This window comes from Schistocerca serialis, chromosome 3 (genome assembly GCF_023864345.2).
Source record: "Schistocerca serialis cubense isolate TAMUIC-IGC-003099 chromosome 3, iqSchSeri2.2, whole genome shotgun sequence".
Taxonomy (NCBI): Eukaryota; Metazoa; Arthropoda; class Insecta; order Orthoptera; family Acrididae; genus Schistocerca; species Schistocerca serialis.
In genome coordinates this window covers 86,449,405-86,473,083 of record NC_064640.1, presented here as the reverse complement: position 1 = coordinate 86,473,083, position 23,679 = coordinate 86,449,405, and the positions used below count along the sequence as shown (strand labels likewise).

General features: G+C 38.5%; 1 long non-coding RNA gene across 3 annotated transcripts in view; it reads left to right on the top strand.

Annotated features, from left to right (window-relative positions):
* The window catches only part of LOC126469751 (uncharacterized), a 61,432-nt gene extending 46,376 nt beyond the window's left edge, over positions 1 to 15,056 (top strand). For all 3 annotated transcript variants that reach the window (XR_007586063.1, XR_007586062.1, XR_007586064.1), the window contains 2 exons: positions 2,650 to 2,822; positions 11,117 to 15,056. This is a non-coding gene — a long non-coding RNA (uncharacterized LOC126469751). The remainder of the gene's footprint in view (positions 1 to 2,649; positions 2,823 to 11,116) is intronic.
* Positions 15,057 to 23,679: the final 8,623 nt, after the last annotated feature.

Sequence of the window (23,679 nt, the reverse complement as noted above, 5' to 3'; positions counted from 1 at the left end):
AGGTAAGTGATACACAGGGACTAGAGCCGATCAGAGTGTCATTCAGGATGAACAGTGAAGCTGTTGCAGAGACGTGGATTGGGAGGGTATGATAGGAAAGAGGAAGGGGAAACGGTTGGGTAGAGGATGTAGGTTAGTGAACTTTGAGGCTAGGAGGTTTCACGAGTGCCAGATATGTTGCAAGGATACCTCCCATCTGCATACTTCAGAAAAGATAGTGGCAGAGGGAAGTATCCAAATGGTCTGAGTTGTGAGACAGCCATTGAACTCAAGTATGTTGTGCTCAGCTGCATGTTGTGCAACTGGATGGACAATTTTCTTCCTGGCCACAGTTTCATGGACTGGATTAGGAAGTAATGGGTGGTTGGATTGGACAGGTCTTCCACAGGGATGTGATCCCTGTGGCAAGGGGAGGGAGTAGGAGTGGCATAGGAATGGATGAGGATGTAGTGTAGGTTGCACTGATGAGAGAATACCACTATAAAAGGGGTTGGGTTGTTTGGGGGAAGAGACCAAACTGCGAGGTCATTGGTTTCATCGGATTAGGGAAGGACGGGGAAGGAAATTGGTCGTGCCCTTTCAAAGGAACCATCCCAGCATTTGCCTGGAGCGATTTAGGGAAATCACAGAAAACCTAAATCAGGATGGCCGGACGCGGGATTGAACCGTTGTCCTCTCAAATGCGAGTCCAGTGTGCTAACCACTGCGCCATATCGCTCAGTCACTATAGGAGGGATGGGAAGGAACTTTGGCCAGGTATGTGATTCACAGGGACCAGAGCTGGTCAGAGTGTCATTCAGGATGAGCAGTGAAGCTGATGCAGAGATGTGGTTTGGGAGGGGATGACAGGAAAGAGGAAGGGAAAACGGTTAGGTCCAGTATACTGTGCCTCATTTCCAGGCAGGTTGTATGGGTGACAGAATAGCACTTTAGGAAGGGTGGGAAGGAACTTGGGTAGGACATCCCCGATTTCCAGCCATGATGATGGATTATCAAAGCCCTAATGAAGGATATGGTTCAACTGTTCCAGTCCTTGTTGGTACTGGGTAATGAGATACCGAAGGTGCTGCTGTGTAGCTGGTTCATGAGTGTAGTGAGAGGATTAGAGGTGTGTGACGATATGGCAAGGGAAATCTGCTTCTGGACTAGGTTTGGAGTAGTACCTGTCTCTGAAGGCCCTTGTGAGACCTTCAGCTTACAGGGCAATGGAGTCTGCAGGTAAGCCATCCACTGGTGGTTCGGTTGTATGGGAGTGATTTTTTGGTGTGCAACAGGTGACAGCTGTTGAAATGTACGTACTGTTGACAGTTATTGGGTTTAATATAGACAGAGATACGGATGGAGTCATCAGAGAGGTGATGCCACAGTAGGACTAGGTGAGAGACAAGACGGGAGAGAAGATGTTGAGGTTTCGGAGGAATGAGGATATGGTGTCTTGGCCCCAAGTTCGGATGATGAAGATGTCATCAGTGAACTTGAAACAGACAAGGGGTTTAGGGTTTTTGGAAGTTAGGAAGGTTTCCTCTAGAAGGCCCATTAAATGGTTGGCATGGGAAGATGCTGTTCATGACTGTGCCGCAGGAATCTGAAGGATGTTGAAGGAGGTAGTGTTCAATAGCAGCTAGGCCATGGGTATGGGGGATGTTCATGTATGGGGAGATGGCATCAACAGTGATGAGTAGGAATCCAGGAGGTAAAGGGGTGGGCATGATGGAGAGTCTATGAAGGAAGTGGTTAGTAACTTTGATGTGAGATGCTGGGTTTCAGATAACTGGTTGGAGATATTGGTCAACCAGAGTAGAAATTCTTTTTGTAGGAGCACAATAACCACCTACAATGCAGCATCCAGAGCTGTGGGTTTTGTGTAGCACATAGAAAGCGGAGGTGCAGGGTATCATTATAGTGAGGACGGAGATGGTATCACAGGAGAGGTTCTGAGATGGGTGTAAGGATTTCAGTAGGGATTGGACACTATATTGTACTTCTGGGATAGGATCACTATGACAGACATGTAGGTGGAGAAGTCAGAGAGTTGGCAGAATCCTTCTGTCAGTAGTCACTGTGACTCATGACAGTGGTGTCTGCAGGAAGGATGATTAGGTCAGGATATTATTTGAGGTTGCTGATGACTGTCCATTCTTCATTTCGCTCATTTTTTATGAATATCTCTTTTAAGTTACTACACTGCCACATGAGATCAATCCATGAGGTAACAAGCATAAACAAAATGACACTAGTGTTCAAGTCTGTCCAATAGGAGCTAATTCTAAGTGCACATTATGCTAAGTCAAACTTCTTGATTTCTGCCTATGGGGTGACTCTATCAAGCAACTGTAAACCACATGAACAATGGTGTATATTTTGGTATCATCAGGTCATTTGTAATTGATACTGCACAGCATCATTGTGAGATTAGTAATTTAGTGGCTTGCTGTGAACTTGTTGGAGGTATCTGAGTTGTTGCTGATGTAGGTGTGACTGAGACCTTGCTTAGCATGTTTATATAATTAGTAAGTATTAAAAATTTTGAACTATCCATTAAAGTGATAATTGAGGGAGTAATTTCATATATGTTTTCCAATTTTGGAATAAAAAAAAAATCTGTGCTGTCTCATTTTCATAATAACAAAAATGCATTCTGTTTTTCAGATACAAAAAAATTGGACTGCTATTTGTTTTTCATCATATTTTTTTATGGGTTGGCGATGTGCACTAGAAATTCGTGAACTCACCATAACAAGTGATATGCAAATGTAATGGATAGTAACGAAAAACATTTAAGAGCTGACTTCTGAATCTCGCAAGTTTTATAACACTCCAGGGTAAGTTATTTGCATATTTCATAGAACACTGCACATACTGACCACTTATATCAGTGACTTTGGTTGTAAGGGAGACTGGAACACAGTGGGTCATGGGGCATAGTGAGAAATTGTTAATATAAAATATAGGACTGATAGGATGTCATCATAGTTTTGCAAATTTATCCTATACTCTCTCATCATTTAGAGGCCTGAGAAAACTAGATGAATTGTGACTTGTATGTTTTACCATGCTCCTCTGTAAATTTTGCCATCTCTTCTCCATTTTGTAGATACCAAATATCGAGAATGTAAGTACTTATCATAGGTATTGTCTCTTCATACAATATAAAGTACAGAATTATAACATCTGTGTATGACTGAATAAATATATTTAATTGTATTGATGCGGTATGGGGCAGAGTGTAAAATGTTTTCTGGACAGAGTCAGCATACGTGCAGAAAACAAAAGATGGTTTGCTATAGAGAAATAAAAACTACTCGTGGTCTAACACCTGCTGAAGAAATGAGGAAAACTGTGAACAGTGTAATTCAAGATGGTGTGAAAGTTCTGGCAGCTGTAAAATGACATAACATCCCTAGACAGACTCTAAAGAGGTTAGTTATCTTGGTAATATGCTGGTAAAAAAGGTGCAGTAGTTGGAAGTGTACCAGAAAATACTGACAATGATACAAATAGGGCAGATATAACAGACAACAACACCATAAGCACTATCCAGCTGTAAGCCTCCCTGTGACTAGTACCTTTTTAAACAGTTCAAGACACTTGGTATCACCAAAGGAAACTCGACCTTTTTGAAAAGCATCCACTTGTAAGACAACAGCTTAGCATGGAAGAAAAAGAGAAAGGACAAGAATTCTTACTGACATCCTGGAAAAGCAGCAGCTTCTAGAATGTGGAAATCGGAAGAAGAAAAATTGGCCAAACTATCAAAATTCAAACAACCAATAACTCCATTTGTAAAAATGTCAGAAGGCAACTTCAGCCAGAGAGCAGCTAATGCAGCTCTGCTAATCTTCAGATGAGTGACAGTCATGATAATTCGAGTCTTCATGACATGGAAGAATTTAGCATAGAAGTTGAGCTCAAAGAGAATGACTGTGTTATTGAGAAAGTGTCAACCAAAAGAAAAGAAATTCCATTTCGCCATTTCATAGCACATGTCAGTTCAGTTAATAAAAATTCAAGGACTTCAACTGTGACTAATCTCCAGAAGTTGTGTAAATTTGACTGACATATTTTGCTTGCTGCAGATGCAGAAGCACATAAAATTAGCTTCACACATGTCATTTGTATACTACCAAAGATTTCCACAGTCGGCTGCACAAAACAAACTGTAGCAATGTCTCTTCTTATTGACACGGGTACTTTACAATATTTAATGATTTTATTATTTAGCAGTTCAACATATCACACAATGTTTACTAAGGAAAATAAATGTGTACAGTCTGTCTTCTGTGTTGTTTTTTAACTCACTGTGCCCCATGCCTGTGGTCACTGTGCACCATGATAGGGCTAAAGTGGGCAATTTCACATCATTTTGCTGTATCTAAAATTTTTATTAGAACAAACATATAGCATGAGATAGAAACTAGATGGCATAGGCTTCCTACATTACATGAAATAATCCATAAGTATTATCTAATTTTACCACAGAATATTCTAAAACATAAAATGTGACATCCATGCTCCAGTCTGCCCTAATTATATTAAGTAACCTTGGATTTGAATTATTAACTGCAGTTGACACATATATACATATCTGTACAGATCTACAAAACAAAAATGACACCTTTTTTAAAAAATAGTTTCTGTTGTCTATCAGCAACTTTTATTCACTGACGAAACAGTTAAGTATTTAAATTGCGAATAGTGGAAATTATTATTATTGCTAGCACTATAGTTGGTTGGTTGGTTGGTTGTTTCGGGGAAGGAGACCAGACAGCGAGGTCATCGGTCTCATCGGATTAGGGAAGGACGGGGAAGGAAGTCGGCCGTGCCCTTTGAAAGGAACCATCCCGGCATTTGCCTGGAGCGATTTAGGGAAATCACGGAAAACCTAAATCAGGATGGCCGGACGCGGGATTGAACCGTCGTCCTCCCGAATGCGAGTCCAGTGTCTAACCACTGCGCCACCTCGCGCGGTGCACTATAGTTGTCAGTGCTTCTCTCAGTAAGCTGCAAACAACAAGCTTTTTATGAAACAAAATTTATTGTGACTTTGTTGCTTGGATAAATTAGTGTTTAGAAGTTCGCTATACATTGCATAAATGCTCTATGAGATATCACGCTCATCTAGCTGCACTTTGATAATTCTGTTTGTCTTGACCATTGTATTAATTCACTTTACTATCCCTTATGCATTTTGGCATTACACCATTTTCAAAGGTTCTACAAAAAATTGATATCAATGACAGACATTTGATAACAACCAAAATAATATGTAGACCAAGAAAAATGCATAAAATTTAACAATCACCTAAAACATAACAATGTTATGAATAACAAAAAGCAGAATGAATCCATCCAATATAGGCACAGTATGTTGTCAACTTATTGTAAGTGTAACCTTATGAAACTGCGATACGAGCAAAACAGACCACCAGGTGGCACTTCGTGCATGGCGGTGATGACTTATCACATTTTACCTGGGTGAATTTTTGATGTTCACAAAATGCAAATTACAGTTATACAGCCAAAATTTAGTACGTCATAACCAACATGCATGAAGTGCCATCTCACAGCATGTTTTGCTGAAGGTATTACCTACATTAGAAGATACAGTGTTATTCACAAACACATGAAGACATGAAATACAAAATTTTCAAATATTTTGTGTACTTAGATTACAGCAGTGCAATAAGTCTTTTATGACATACTGATACCTGTATTTGTAATGTTTCACTGATGAAAACCTTAATTAACAAGTGATAAGTTTTTGGAATTGATCACAGTCCTCAGTTTGAGGCCTGGTGGTGATCAAATTAAAGACACAGATGATTTTACAATGACTTGAATATGGATTTTCATCTTCCATTACTGGGTGGAGATCTCTAGGACTCTTCCTCATAAGACATAGGAAGTGGCCACTAACAATATCTGTATGGTACTACTACTATGACCAATTTGGGTAGGGAAATCTAGATTGATACAAATAAATGGCAAAAGGATCTCTAGACCACTTTTCCTGTCAGATTCTTTCCAGAAATGTATAGTAAAATCACCACAAATTAATAATCCCTCCCTTCTGTCTGACAGAGAGCACAATAATTCATCAAAGTTTTTCATGAAAATTTCTGTCAGCTAGTGGAGACTTGTACTGTAGCAATCAAAAATGTTACTCTTCCCACAAGCAACTCATATGTGGACACTTCCACATCCTGATCTATGCAGAATTTACTTAGTTCTACATTTCTGTTTTTATATCCCTTTTTTATGAATGTGATAACTCCTACTTTATTCAGACTTGATACTTCAATATGCACCTTACTTATAATCTCTATACTTATGGTTATATGGTGTTAGGACAGAAAAATCACAATTTCTTTCCTACTACTAAGGCCAGTAAATAAATTAATGACTCTGCCCCCTAATATTCTGATGAAACAAGTTGGTTTCACTTTCCCCTCTATTATAATTTTTTTTTAATGCTGTCTCTCTGAATTCTGAATTTGACCTAATGCAGGTGTCTCACTTGACCTCAGTAACTGCAGGAATTTTCCTTTGTGTGCTGGTGGCCTCCCTTATGTTTTCTGCTAATAGATCTCCTACCTTCTCCTTACATTTCCTATTCAAGTGTAGGCCATCTTCCAATAGCAACTAGTGGAACAGAACCAGTATGATATTTTGCATCCATCAGAAGTAACCCTGTCAGATTTACTTCCTTTACAGCAGAGTTAATGCATGGCCATTCATGACGCCACAGAGCCTCCACAGAACCCAAATTTGTGAACTTGGTAGCTGCTCCTATTTTGTACATGTCACCCATAATGCCATAATTTTTTATTTTTAGCCAGTCTGTTTTCAGTTCACCCTATTATTTAAACCTGACCTTCTTTGTTAAAATCCTTGCATATTTGTTCCAGGTTTTCAGATACATGGCTAAAGGCATGAACTTGGTTTCACAAAACTTGTGACCTGGTACTCCACACCTAAGTTTTCCTGTAGCTGCTGGCCTACACCATTCCATGCCTGCTACCTAACAGGAGAGCTCTTCTTTCCCTGCTCTGATTTTCACCCAACTTATTAGTATGTTTCTGTTGTGCTGCTCCTTAAATTTCTTTACATCTGTATGAGGCTCTACCTGCTCTGATTCTGTTAGCAGATTAAATCTACTGCTGAAATTAATTTCAAATTTGCTAATTAACTTTACCTCTGTTCACCCATTACTTGCCACCTTTTCCCAGCACCCCGTGTCTCTTTCCCCTTTTAGGTGTCAAAATTCAAATTTTGCATTTACAAATGAAAAAGAAATTTATGTTATTCTGTCTGTATAATTCTCATGCATAATATTAGACATAGATTTATGATTGTAAGTGCAATAAGAAAAATTACACGTTTTAACAGTTTTTACCTTATTTCACATGACGCTAACTCTTACACTAATGTAATTACATTTACGTTATATTTATATGAATAAGAAATATGTAAATCAGCTTCAAATTTGTCATTTATGTATTTATTTATGTTACCAGAATTTAAATTTGGGTACATCCATGTGTCTAGTACTGTATTTCCTATCAGTCAGGTGTAGGGGAAATTATTTAATTCTGTTTTAAATGCTGTAAAATTTCAGTTTCACAAAATGAATGCTTGATGATATTTTGCATGTTTAATTTATAGCAAGTATTTTCAGTGAAAAAGCCCTGATGGGATCCAGATTTTGGCAGAACTAGACTTTCTTTTTTATAGATACATTCACATGTTTTACACTACAAGTTTTTCTGCAACTTTCAATAAAGGTTTTAGTTTTTACATTCAACAATTTTCATTTAATACTTAATTTTATAGAGGGGTTAACAACAGTACAGGCATGGAAAAATTTCTTGCTAATGTGATTATTATAAAAATTATATAAGTGTCATATTTTTCATATTGTGGCTAAAATACTGTTAACAATATGTAAATTTTATATTAAAATATTCGTTTTTTTTTTTGTACTAGGAAATGGTGCAAGTCCATCAATTACACTAAATTAATTGTGTGTTTGTGAGGTGAATTAAAAACAGTTTTCTGCATTATGTTAAGAAATTCATTAATCAAAGTGGGTACTATCAGTTCCTGTTGTAACTGAATCATGCAGTTGTATGCTTTCCTGAAATCATTTTTATCTTATCCCATAACAACTTACTCTCATTCTTAAAATTATTCATCTTGAATACAGTACAAAATTATTTGATAATCCAGAATCAGGTTTCACTTTGCAGTGGAGTGTGCACTGGTTTGAAATTTCGTTGTACGTTAAACAGTTTTAATCTAGCAGGAAGTTTCAGATCAGTGCACACTCTACTGCAGAGTGAAAATTCACCCTGGAAATAGTCCATCAGGCTGTGGCTAAGCCAAGTCTCCACTATATCCTTTCCTCCAGGAGTGCTAGTCCTGCAAGGTATGCAGGAGTACCCCTGAGAAGGTTGGAAGGTAGGAGAGGAGGTTAAGGTGAAAGTCAAGATCTAAGTGTGGGTCTTGGGTCATGATGGATAGTGCAGTTGGTAGATCACTTGCCTGTGAAAGGCTAAGGTCCCACTTTCAAGTTCCCATCTGGCATACACTTTTACCCTGGCATTCCTTAAATGTTCTCAGCATATACATATTGTTTGACTTTTATAGGTACAGACTAAAAGGATGAGTAGAGGACAATGATACAAGCAAATAATTCTAATAAACAATGGTCTGGAAGCCAATGGTTTCCTTGGTGTCATGCATTATGGTTCAAGTGGCTCTGAGCACTATGGGACTTAACATCTGAGGTCATCACTCCTGTAGAACTTAGAACTACTTAAAGCTAACTAACCTAAGGACATCACATGCCCGAGGCAGGATTTGAACCTGCGACCGTAGCAGTCGCGCGGTTCTGGACTTCAGCGCCTAGAACCGGTCGGCCACCGCGGCCAGCTTGATGCACTATGACTGAGTACATGAACACCTTATAATAGAGTCAGTGATGGTCCAAACTGCAGTTATACACTTGAGGAAAATAAAGTACAAGTGTCCCACATGGTCACTGCTCATTGGAAGACACCCTTCAGCATGTCTCCTCATTGATGCCCGTACACATTCAAAAACCACAAGCATGTTCTGAATCCCTGATGTTATTCAATCCGTATATTGAGCCAGCAGTAAAGGAAACAAAAGAAAAATTCAGAGTAGGAATTAAAATCCATGGAGAAAAAAAACTTTGGGGTTCACCGATGACATTGTAATTCTGTCAGAGACAGCAAAGGACCTGGAAGAGCAGCTGAACGGAATGGACAGTGTGTTGAAAGGGGGATATAAGATGAACATCAACAAAAGCAAAAACGAGGATAATGGAATGTTGTCGAATTAAATCGGGTGATGCTGAGGAAATTAGATTAGGAAATGAGACGCTTAAAGTAGTAAATGAGTTTTGCTATTTGGGGAGCAAAATAACTGATGGTCGAAGTAGAGAGGCTATAAACTGTAGACTGGCAATGGCAAGAAAAGCGTTTCTGAAGAAGAGAAATTTGTTAACATCGAGTATAGATTTAAGTGTCAGGAAGTCGTTTCTGAAAGTATTTGTATGGAGTTTAGCCATGTATGGAAGTGAAACATGGACAATAAATAGTTTAGACAAGAAGAGAATAGAAGCTTTTGAAATGTGGTGCTACACAAGAATGCTGAAGATTAGATGGGTAGATCAAATAACTAATGAGGAGGTATTGAATAGAATTGGGGCAAAGAGAAATTTGTGGCACAACTTGACTAGAACAAGGGATCGGTTGGTAGGACATATTCTGAGACATCAAGGGGTCACCAATTTAGTATTGGAGGGCAGTGTGAGGGGGGTAAAAATTGTAGAGGGAGACCAAGAGATGAATACACTAAACAGATTCAGAAGGATGTAGATTGCAGTAGGTACTGGGAGATGAAGAAACTTGCACAGGATAGAGTAGCATGGAGAGCTGCATCAAACCAGTCTCTGGACTGAAAACCACAACAACAACAAGGTACCACTTTGTAATTCATGACTTACTTGCAGCATTTTGAAATAGATGTAGCAGTAGGTATTAACAGGTCTGTAACATCAAGTGCTGTGTCACTTCCATTAGTTTGCATTAATTAGCTGATCAGTTAAAATATTTAAGAATAGCCTGTTTGCAGGGAAGGACGGCAATCATTTTGGAACTATTTAATATTTGCCAAGTTAATGGTTGTGTTGGTCCTTATTCTGACATGATCCTTCTCTGAAAATAGAATGAGCTCAAAAGTGTTTAATTTGTCCTGAATACATAAATGGGTCTGTTTCTCTTCATAACATGGCATGTATGTAGTACTGGCCTCAGTAGCAAAGAAACTGTGCAATTAATTGAGAAATCATCATTTTTAAATTCATTTAAAAAACTAATTGTACAGTTAGTAGATTTTTCTTCACAAAAAAGACAGAAATTTTGCTATTGAGTTAGGAAACAAGAAATAATGGGGAAGAACTAAGCAAAACAAAGGAAGTAAATAAACCTAGTTTCATATTATCTTTACCGTTTTTGCCTCCAACTGACATGATTTCTGTTTTCTCTCCTTTTCTTTTTGGTTTACCTTCTGATAGTTGCACATTTTAAGATACAAGTATTACTTATTTAGACTGTAGCTCAGATGGCCATCCGATGATATCAGACATTGCTGTAGAATTATGCCACTGTTCCTCCTTGCTTTCATGAGAACTATTCTTTATTAAATAGTTAACTTCTACTCTGAGGCCAATGACATTACATGTTTCACACTTTAGACATAATGACCATTATAGATATCATGATGGATTATATATAAATATTCTCAGGCAATGTAATATAATCTGATGATGAGTTTGAGATCTCAACTAATGGCACACTAAAGACATCAACTTCACAACTGTTGGTGTATTTTCCAACATGCCTTTCACTAAATACAATAATTACAAAATTATTAGCTCAAGAAGAGAATTCATGTATTTTATAGGATAATTAGACTAACTGACCTGAGCAGTAATGGTAAGTGGGTGGTAATAAATGTTAAATGAATGGATTTATTAATGCCATATGTTTGTTTAAAGCTTTGCCAAGTCTTTTTGCTTTTGTTCCAGGCAATGAGTTATGCAGTCACTGTTATATTTACAGTGTTGGTTCTAAATTGCTTGGGCTATATCTCAATGGAAGAGACTTCACTTATGAGATCAAAACCTGCAGGTACTCATTACAAGCTGCATACATTGCATTCCCTGGCCAGCCAGTACCTGAAACATGCTTCCAAATTCAGCACAACAGTAGACTTTACTGTCCCACTTTTCTCATTTAAGTTTCCTCTTGGTGAACAAAACAGTAGTACAGCTATCATTCAGCAAAATTTGATTGGGCAATTGATTTATTTTTTTATTACTGCAATTTCATTTATTGCATCAATTTCTGTACCCTATTTTATTAACAAAGTGAAACAAAATGAAGATACACCAAAATTACAACTAGAAATGGATTACTGTAATAAAAAGTATCATAACCACTACATGTGGCAATTATTATGTGAAATCAATGAAAATGTGGTAAAGTACAACAGAAATCCAACAGCATGGGCAGAATCTTAAACACAAACAGAGTATACTTTCAGAATCTAACTGTGCTGATTTTGAATTTGTGGTACTTTAATGAAAAAGGAGGTTACTGATGATTTCTAGCTGCATTTCTGAAATAATGAAATGAACCAGTTCTTGAACGGTATATCTGTGGCGTTGACATTGGAACTGGTGACCCCTTTTAAAAATTGTATATATTGTATTGTATCAGTAAAATAATTGCCTTAAAACATGCAGTAAATTTGTTTGCAACCTGTTTTCAAGTGCATGTATACTAAAGCCACAGAAAACAAACCTGTATGTATAAATTAAGAAATTACCCTATGTATTCTCAAATTATTTGCTACAGATATGACTGACACATTAAAGTGCTCTGAATGATGTTCTATCATGGCCAAAAGAATAGGTTTTAATTGAGAAATGGCTGACTCTATTGTTTTCAACTGTTTAGAAAGGGGACACTTAAATTTTAATGATGTTAATATAAATAAACATTGTGGGCATTTATAATAAAACTTTGACTATTTACAGCCAGTAAGTTTTCTATTTATGAAGTGAAAACATTCCAGGAATGCAGGAAGAAAATTTCTCAAGCCGGCACAGACATGGCTCTGATATCAATTAAAATTTGTTTATGTTATTTTCTTACATGTTGCTCAATATTTTAAATCTGTGGTAAAGATTTTTACTAAAGTGCTTTAAGTAGTCACGTTATGTGTGAATAAACATGGATACTGTTATGTCTTTAAAAAAATTCATTTTTGGAAAGTGTATCACAAAAGGAAATTCATCCAGAATTGGTGAAAATTTAGAAGGAGGCTGGTTCTTAATTTTCGACAGTTGAGAAATGAGCAGCTGAATTTGAATGTAGTCTACTTCTCCTGAGGATGGTCCACAACCACAGAAATAAAAATGTCCAATATGGTACTGAACAATTGTCAATTACAGATACATGAAATAGCTCATGTCATAGACATTACAAAATAGACATTACAGAAGGAAGAATGTGGCAGATTTTACTTGATAAATTATCTACATTACATAAGATATGGGCTGCATTTGTAGAATGCTGACAAAGAGAAATTGGGAAAGTGAATTTTTTAGTGACTGGGTTTGTCCACTAATTTGTTATAATGGATGGATATAGATCCTCCTCTACTTCATGTGAAAAGTGAAGTAGTATCAATTGCAACATGCTGGCCCTGGACTAAAAACATGAAAATGAAAATTATGCAGCAAACATTTACAGACATAGTTTTCTAGATTTCAAAAGAGATTCCTCTCATTGAATGCCCTAAAAATTATAAAACAAACACTGGCAAACAATCTAAAAGTATTCTGAGCCAACAGAAAGTAAATATGTAAGAAGAGTCCTATACTGAAATAGAAGGAAAAAATGTTTAATGAAAGTCGTTTTTGTTCATCACCATGAGATTCTAGTAAGCAAATTTTTATTAGCTTTCAGTTTCTATCTGTTTGATCATCATCTGGTAAAATAAAAGTATAAAACATGAAACAAATCTGAAAATCTCACAAATGGTCTCAGAAAATAAACAAAACAAGATTTACAAACAAAATACCTACTCTGGCCTGCAAAGTAATCACCATTAGCTACAACATACTTCTGACATTGGTTGTAAAGCTGTTTGAAACTGTCAACAAGTGGCATCTCGCAGAATTGCTCGAAGCATCATGGTCACGTGTTGTTAGACTGTTCACTAACACTTTCTTTATCCTCTATATTTGATGCCAGTAGACTTCTGTTTGCTTCTCTACCTTAAACTAGCCCTGAAACGCTTATGCTCTTGTGCAGTGTCTCTAAAGCATAAACCTTTCAGGGCTAATTTTAGGTGGGGAAGCTAAAAGAAGTCTGCTGGTACCAAATCTGGAGAATAAGGAGAGTGCTGAAAAATAGTTACCTTCCAGGGTGACATAGGTAAGCATGCAGATAGCTAACAATTGGTAGCAAAAAATGAAATGAGTGTGTGACATTGATGGCTGGGAGGTCCTGTTTGGGAAAGTTCGGCAGTTGGGTGCAATTTGAGGTGACACCACACTGAGTGACTTGCACATCAGTGATGATGAAGACACCACAATACCCAGTCCACAAGCAGAGAAAATCTCCAGTCTGGCCAGGAATCAAACCTGAGCCCACTGCATGATAGGCAAGCCATTACCACTCAGCTAAGTGGGCAGACACATTTGGTAACAGTTTCCAACAATATTAAAACTGATGTCAGAAGTGTGTTGTAGCTAATGGTGATTACTTTGAAGGTCAGTAAAGGTATTTTGTTTGAAACTCTTGTTTCCTTTATTTTCTGAGATCATTAATTGTACACTTTGGAGATTCCTTGTATATTTAAAAAATTATGTTTCAGTAGAGCATTATTCCTGCCCACAAAGGTGTTTTGGCAATGGGCAGCTTGAGGAAATTGTAGTATAGGTTGTTGGAAGAGCCAGATCAGATAGTATCTGACTTTCACTTATATCTGCATCCATAGAAATATTGGGCTAGAGCTTGATTTCATTCTAATGAAAAGGCTCTGGCAGCTTGAAATTTACATGTTGCAAACCTTTCAGATTTTTATATGTCCTTTGTATGTAACACCAACAATAGCATGAAGAGAACTTGAACAGATTTTGATGATAATGTTAATCACTAAAAGAAAAACATTAACCTATAATTTGACTTTCACTCAGCTTATAGCTTTAGTTTTCCTACAAAAGTGAAAATCATAGCAGCAGAATCTGTCATTTACATATATCATTAAATTCATTGGCAAACATTTTTCTGTAGTTGATTTTATGTTAAGAGAGAAATGCTGGTTTTATTTAAATTTATGAGACATATTGTTTTGATGAAACAAAAATAATTTTCAGTAATAATGTATAAATCATTTCCCATAATATGATTTTATGTAATTGCTTGTGGTGATGTGACATACAAAATTATGGTATGATGACTATTAACAAAATAGATTTTGGTGAAGCCAATGATAACTTCTTGAGTATTCTGCCCACCTATTGTACTTCATTACTGTTTATGTAAGTTAAAAGTATAGCCTTACATAGAGTACTGATATATACAGCATAATAACAGTTATAGACAGGATTAATTGTATCATAACTATAAATTGAGCAAGTTGGTGCTGTGGTGGAAAGATGGTAATTCAAATACTTGTGCCACCATCCTCATTTAGCTTTTTTGGTCATTTCTTGATCTACAAAGTACACATGATACAAAAATATATTACGTGAAAGAAGATGTATCATCCTACACAACTTACTTATCAGATGTTGCAAAAGCTAAGCAGTGCAGCAAAACACTTCCAATTTCTCAGCAACACTCACTGCTGCATGGAACAGAAGAATGTCAGAGTTATGGGTGTCTTTGCTAGGAACTGTTAACTTTAAAATATTTAAAATGTTATATCTTGAAATATATGGATCTGATTTTCATGAGTTTTTTTGTTTAAGTTACAGGCACATATATTGCTAGTGTAAGTCACACGTTACAGAGTTTTCCAATCGCAAGTAGAAAAGTCCTTACCATTTTTCTAAACAGACTTTTTCTCTGCCCAGGATAAACTTATAGCAGATATCTTGGATTAGATTTGAAGTTATCTTTTGTGGTTATCAAAAGCTGCAAACCATTGTGACTGTACAGCGTGATACTGATTTTCTAAAGAATATTATCAAAGAGTAGTTCTATGCATACTGAAACATGCGGTTAACCAACAGTGGCCAAAGCCTGCAGTGGTCATATGGTTGAGACAGCCATCTGCCAGTCACATGCACAATACCTTCACCCCTTTAGCCAGTCGGGGAGGCTGGATGCTTGGCTCAATCAGTCACATAAGGGTAAATATATTAATACAATCCCTGAATAGTATTTCTAAACCTTCAATCAAAATACTCATTTTTGGCAATTTAAAAAACAACACAGTGAATACACGCAGTTTCTGAGATAAATTCTTGATATTCTATACAGTTATAAAATATCACTAAAATCTTACTGTCACAAAAATAATCAATTTTTCAGCATGAATTATTGATCATGTAACTGGTATCAGGTAGGGCATCTGGACACCAACTGTCACTAACATCTGTGAAAACCCATTAAAAAATGCAAAATCCATAGAGAAATGGGAACAGCCAGAAGAACAAGCATCATTGACCATATGAAGAGAAATTTTCACCTACGTGTAAGATGCATGACGCATTCTATACAGACAGAGCAAGTGAATACTTGTACTGTGTCACCAGAGGTATCTCTGCCTCTGCCCCACACCACAACACCCAGCTGTTTTCTCTTCTGACAGCTTTAAATGTTGGGGTATGTGCCATAGGTAGGACTGGAGGAAATGGAATACACTGCTCCCACTTTTGACACTCTTTTTAAAAAACTGTATAAAGGGTACATTGGAACAGAACTGTTACATTCTGTTAACATAATATTTGTTTAATTCACTTTATGTCAGCCTTAATGAACACACTAATGGGAAAAGAGTCAGCACCATATGTAAACAAAAAAAAAAATCATCATTAACTTATCAACACACACTGGACAGTGCAGGCTACAGATAGATATAGGAAATTGTCTCTATTGGCTGGTACATCACCCCACAAGCCACCTTTTTACATGCACAGCACTTGCAACTGAAATAGAAGAAGACAACTATGATGTTGTCGTAGATAACCTTGATCATTCAGATTAGTCCAATCAGATTCTAAAATTAAACAAACCTGCAGAAAATACAACTAAAATACTTAACCACAGCTAGATTTTCTACAACTTACAAAATTTTGAATTTACCAAACTGTTAATGAAAATTGAGATGCTGTGTGCTTAAGTAACTAGTTTCAATCATGAGTTCTCCAACTCTTTCCCACTGCTTGTATTTGAATGTGAAGAACTACTTCTAAATGTGTTAATTTACATTAAATCACAAAACGAAAACAACTGGCTGGTGGAAGGGTTATGAAATCCTCACAATTTAAGTGTTCCTGCATGTCTAAACTTCTACCACATGTCCAGCATAATAGCAAAATAGCAGGATTACAGGAGTTGCAGAAAACAAAAGCAGAGGCAAAAAAAGTAAACACAAAAATTAGGTACAATGAAGTCACAATACACACTAAAACAAAGCTATCAAATTTTGTAAAACAATACTTCAGCAACACAGCAACTAAGCTGTAACAGATGTTTAAGGAAACTCAACTCCTTGAAACATTAGACTACATACTGATGTCAATATTACTGTATCCACTACTGTGGAGGCAGTCAAAAATGTCATGCACAACCTAAAAAATAAAACCTCTGTAGTATTAGATGAAGAGTCAATGTGCTTGCTGAAGGACTGTATAGAACATATAAAATATCACTGAAACCACATCATAAAAGAATATTTAACCACAAGTTGCTTCCCATAAGTTAATATAACATTCAAAAGTCCTGCCTGCCCCTAAGAGAGGTGACCTAGAAAATATGGATACTACACACTAGAATGTAAAGTTTACAATGGAAGAAGAACAAGAAAATACACTCAACAGTCTAGACATAACTATATGCAGAAACCCAACAACAGCAGACACAATGATAAATGCAACCTCAAACCACCCGCAGGGTCACAAACAAGCTGCAGTCAGATACACACGCAATAAGATTCCCTAAACACTTCTGATCACCACAAAGAGCAATGACCTGCCACAAGAAATTCACATACAAAATAGGTAATATATTTTTTTTAAAAAAAGGCCATAAACATTGCATATAGAACAAATAACTAAATGCATAAACACATCCCTAAGATAAAATAAAATTGGAACAGATACCAACAATCTGGCATCTGCTAGCTCAAATACAGTATGAATGATTCAATATTAACAGTTCACCTTAAACAGGAATACTACTGAACAAGCGCTAGAGAAAAACATATGAATATAAAAAAAATCAGTAAAGACAGATATTTCCTCCAGTTCTAAGAAAACTTCCATATACACAAAGCATTATCACAGAATAAACAGTTACTCAATAACCAAACAGATAATGTAAACCAGACAATGTATAAAATCACATAATGGAGAAAACTTTTCCTTTCCCATCCTTCACATTCCCCCCCCATTTCGTTACATCTCTTGCTCCTCACCCTTTTTCTCCAGGTCATTCTCCATTCCACTACTTTGCACTTTGCACTCACTGTTCATTCATTTTTGTCCCCTCCCTCTCCCCTACATACTCACCATTTATATTTTAATTCCATCACTCTTCTTTCATTACTCTTACACATTAAATAAATACATAGGAGAATAATTAAATGGAATAACATTTCAAGACTTCCTACCAGACAGAAATCAACAAATACATTACTCTTAATGGAACAAAGTCAACAGATATATAGGTAATTTTGGGAAGTTACCGAGGAAGTGCTCTGCTTACTGTTTACATTGTATATAAATGCGTTAGAAGCTCTTTCAGATCATTCACTGATGATGTGGCTGTCTATAAGAATGTAGCAACGCCAGAAGATGGCAATAATTTGCCAAAGGGACTATAGAGGATTGAGGAATGGTGCAGGGACAGGCAGTGAATACATAAATAAATGTAACATATTGCAAATAAATAGGAAAAGAAATCCACTACTTTACAACTACACTATTGATGATAAATTGCTAGTAACAGTAACTACTGCAGAATATCTAGAAGTATCTATACAGAGTGACAGTAACTCGAAGAGCTGTTTGTTTCATCACGGGATCATTTAGTCCAGCAGGAGACGCTATAAGAGAGATGGTGTGCATCACAGAAAGAGTTACTATTGAAATTTCGAGAGAATACTTTTTAGGAAGTCAGGCAACTTATTACTTCTTCCCACATACTTCTTGCAAAATGATCACAACGAGAAATTAGAGGTAATTTAGAGGCTTAGAGACAATCATTGTTCCCATGCGCCATTTGTGAATGGAACAGGAAATGGGGGATCAGTTAGTGGTACCAGAAGTACCCTCCGCCACACATTGTTAGGTGGCTTGAGGAGTACTGATGGAGACACATGTAGAACACATATATGGTAACCGCAGAATAAAAGAGTTGTAGATCAAAGAAAAACTTGGTAACATTATACAAAACACATGATAAGCATTTAGCCCAGTCTAGGAAATGACTCTGGACGCGTCAGAAACGCCAAAGAAACATTATTAATTCATAACACCTTTATTCCTGCCGAGTACAATGTGGCCCGCATAACAAAGGCTGGCTGAGCTTGGTGATATCAACGACCTTCCCCGAGTCCTCACTGACTCGTAGCGATGACACCAGCTCCGGGCCGCACCAGTCTTGCTAGCGCAGCGCCGCGTGCTGTGACGTACCATGGAATGCCCTTACTTCGTACTTTGGCCCCACGTAGCTGGTGGCGCCCGGCTGGCCAGCTGGCTCGGCGGTGGACAGGAGGCTCTGGGTTGGACTCCCGGCGCTGTCGGCATGAGAGGCGTTCTTGTAGTGCAGAGTGTACTCTATCCCACCCCATCTTCTTCCCTGCTCCTCCTGGTGACTCGTCCGCGGTGGACGGACGGAACGGGCTGCAGTCCCCCAGCGTCGTCGGCTCACCCGGTTGTGACGGGGGATGCACAGGGCCTAGGCCCCACACGATCTCGATGACGGCTCACTGATGTGGTCAGCATTGGCGGCGAGCAAGTCTGCCACGATGTCTGCTAATCCTGGGTTGATGATTGACAGTGGCAGCAGCGAGGACCAGAGCTGGTACTGTCCCCTCACGTCTGCTGCTGGATGGGCCGCCCTTACTGCAACATCTTCTTAATAAAGATTAACATGTCTGAGCGCTACGCAGCGTCCCAGTACAACTCTAACTGCAAGTCTAACTGCGAGTGCCTTGTTGCTATCAAAGCTGGTGTATTTAAAGGAAGCACGAGCGACATCCTGATGTCATGCTCGTTTGTATTAAACGCATTTGTTCCACTTATACTGCTGATTCATCTGTCGTACTCGCCCCTTAGGTGTTCTTGCCACAGAGTTACGTGTTGTTATGATAGACTTACGCGAAGTTGTGAAATACAGTACAGCTGATGCTATACCTCTGCCTTATACTCTATGAAAGTCTCCGTCTAACACAAACCCACGTGCTAAGCAATTCTGTCCCATCTGTTGTGTGTAACCAGGCCATTGCCCCTGCGTGACGACACATTCCCATACATGTGCAACACTCTTACCTCTTGGCCAACCTACTGCCTCTGGCTCTCGGCATAGGCAACGAAACTTTGACAGTATTCCACGTTTACAACTCTTTAATATTCCGCGACACTACACTACAGTTACAGTCAGCACAAAGCATGCAACACATGGCAACTACTGATGAGAAGATTTACGTATAGGCCAAAATTCAGATAATGGTGTGGCACACTTGAGAGCAAAGGGAACAAAGCAGTGCAAGCTGGACAACCGTATTGTGCAGATCTATATTCCAATGGTTGAGTCTGAAAGCAGCAGCCCACATGGATTGAGCTTACCGTGAGCTCCCCACCAATGTATATGGAAATTTTTTTGGTGCTGTATGTTTGTTATGCTCTCAGTTCATCATATCCATAAAGTACACAGCATCCCGCAGGTTGCAAAGAAAGTTCACTTCGTTCTGAACACACATCCATTGTTCTTCTGCGATTACATGATTGGATGACTCTTTCTTATCACTGAGGAGTGTATATGATCCAGTGTTCCAGCGGGTCTACTGTGCAGACACCATTTAGCACAACTGCTAGTTAACAGACATTACAAACAGACATCATTTGTCCTCTTCTTTGAACATAATATGTAAGTGCAGCTGTAAAGCTGGCTCACTGGATAAGTGACATGTAAGTGGTGGTATCCACATGTTCCTGCTTCAACAGGAACTAGAATACAAGCAGCATATCATTTCTAAGAACCTTCTATTCAGCAGACAGCTTGATTCCGAACAGGAGTAAGTCAGCTGTACTTCAGACATCCATCAGTGTTTTCTGGAGACAGGTGGGATGACATGACACATTTAGCAAATGAGATAGTTTGAGAACAATAGCTGGAACAAATTCCAGGCTGGTGGTAATCAACAAGCAGAAGAACAACTGAAGAACAGGTACCAACATCATGGTAAAACAACAGTCATATAACAGAATGAATTGGCGCTGTGCAATATTCTGAATCTTAATATAACAGAAGCAGACAAAATGTCACAATGAAAGAAGTCATAGAAGACATGAACCAAGCTTTTTGGGTAAAGGCTGTCACAATAACAAAAGAATTCATCAAGTGGTGTGGGCAAATTGCATAAAAACAAGGAAAAAAAGAAAAAAGAGAGAGAGAGTTGGAGTTTTGGAGTTGGATGAAAGAGGTATGATCAACTATGGCAGTTATGGAAGATCACCATGACCTCACTTCTTTCATATACCATGTTGTATGAGAGGAGATGCAGAAATGTATGGCAGCCAGAACTGTCACACCAATTAAACAAGTGACAGCAGCCATGAACATTAATCTTACACATCACGAGATAACAGAGAATGTTGAAGAGTTGTATTGATCTTTAGCACTGATCTCCATCACCAGTTGAACTCACCATGAAGAGTAGACTCATACTTACACTGTTGTCATCAAACAGCCCAGCATCTGACCAATGTGGGTACAATCTACTCCTCCACCAAGTAAAACAGCCTGCAAACGAACAGACCTTTGGACTACAGAGGACAACATGCCAGTCTGTTTGCATTGTGGATATCCTGGGCACATTGTGTGCTGCTGCAGAGAAAGAAGGTGAGTGTTTGATAACTATTATGCTGCTAGGTGTTAACCATCACAACAGTACTACTCACACCAAACAGCTGCAGATGATTATAGTCAATCTACAGGTTGACGCTCATCACGGTACCCTGGATGAGGTACCAACATGCAATGGCCATTCCCCATTGCTGTAGAGAGGTACTAGCCACTCACCTAACTGATAAATTCGTGAAAAATAAGTGGTTAGCACAAATGAAAATCATCCATGAACAACAGATATCAAGATGTTGCACATATGCAGACTGAAGGGAAAAATGAAAATTTGTACCAAGACCAGGGTTGGAACCATGGTCTCCCCCTTATGAGGCAGATGCACAAACCACTACACCATCCTGGCACAGTGGTTTTGCACAACTGCACGGACCACCCTAGCAAGCCTCCCTCCTCAATCCAAATTCGCGTTCATGCCCCCGCCCACTGGCATTCCCTCTAAACTTGAACAGCATTGCAAAGGCTCTGCAAGTCTATTCGAAAAGCAGCTCATCTTTGAACAAAATGGGGAATCCTGCCTGAAATACATACATAGGTGCTTTCTCAGATGAAACTTACATGGTTCCAGAGACATTTTCAGGTCTCAAATATTTATGACATACATATGTAGACTGTAGCGAAGAATGATAGTTTGTAGCAAGGTTGGGATTTGAACTCTGATCTCCAGCTCATTATGCAAATGTGCTAACCACTGAGCCAACCTGGCACAGTGGCTTTGCACAACTGTACAGACTACCGTAACCCATCTCTGTCCTCAAGATGACAGGAAGCCGAATTGCCTTTATCATTGTTGCCAACTAATCAGGACATGGATCAACTAAGGGCCTTCTTTTTCTGTAATGACAAATTCTTACTGCCACAAACTAAAGAAGACTGCATTCCGTAACACAAAAGTGATAAGACATAAGTGGGAAATGTGTTCACCAGACAGGAACATATTTTGCAAGAATAACTGTCAATGATAGAACGCAGATATTTGAATTTGTCATTTTATTCTAGGATGGGACTTCTTGCAGGCCTCACAAATGGTTCAAATGGCTCTGAGCACTATGCGACTTAACTTCTGAGGTCATCAGTCGCCTAGAACTTATAACTAATTAAACCTAAATAACCTAAGGACATCACACACATCCATGCCCGAGGCAGGATTCGAACCTGCGACCGTAGTGGTCGCTCGGTTCCAGACTGTAGCACCTAGAACCGCACGGCCACTCCGGCCGGCCAGGCCTCACAAGCAATCACAGACTCTGAAAGATCAGAGCTCCTGACTGACAAAACTATTCCAACAAGCGCACATAACCAAGATTGCTCTGGGCAGTTATATGCTGCTGAACAGGTTTATTATCCAGCCGTCATCAATGAGAGAAGTTTCAGACATCATTCAAAATGCACAGTTAAAATGTGAAGTTTATTTGATCACAAACAGCTATGTATGGTTATAGAATAAATCTATGTGCCAACAACAACGATAAGCATGGTGGTTGGTCATGGAGAACTTTGGATCACTGATTGTCATGAGCAGCCCCAAATTTTTTGTAAAGGTATGCGACAGTTGAACCAATCCAGGAAGGGCAGCTTAATGTCCTTGACAAATAATACTAGTCTGCTACCACTACAGACAATGCAGGGGAGCAAACTACTATCTATCTTAATCCAAATTATTCACTGCATGCAAATTTCATCATATCACCTGCAATGGGTATATATATATTACCCAACTGCGATTTATGAAAATTTGTGCCAGACTGGGACTCGAATCTGGACTTTCTGCTTCCTGTGAGCAGTTACCTTAACCATTTCTGTCATTTGTGCATGCTCCCCATCCCGATCCAAACCTCCACATGTCAGTGTCCACTTCCTTATATTGTAGTCCTATGTACATCTCCCTTTAAGCTTGCAACATTACCTGAATTCCGCTCATGGACAATGACACTGCCACAAGGAACTGAGACCATTTTTACCATTGTATGACCCATCTCAGTTTGTGATACTTATGTATGCACTGATGAACAGCAGTTTACATAAGACTACATCTACATCTACATCTACATCTACATTTATACTCCGCAAGCCACCCAACGGTGTGTGGCGGAGGGCACTTAACGTGCCACTGTCATTACCTCCCTTTCCTGTTCCAGTCGCGTATGGTTCGCGGGAAGAACGACTGTCTGAAAGCCTCCGTGCGCGCTCTAATCTCTCTAATTTTACATTCGTGATCTCCTCGGGAGGTATAAGTAGGGGGAAGCAATATATTCGATACCTC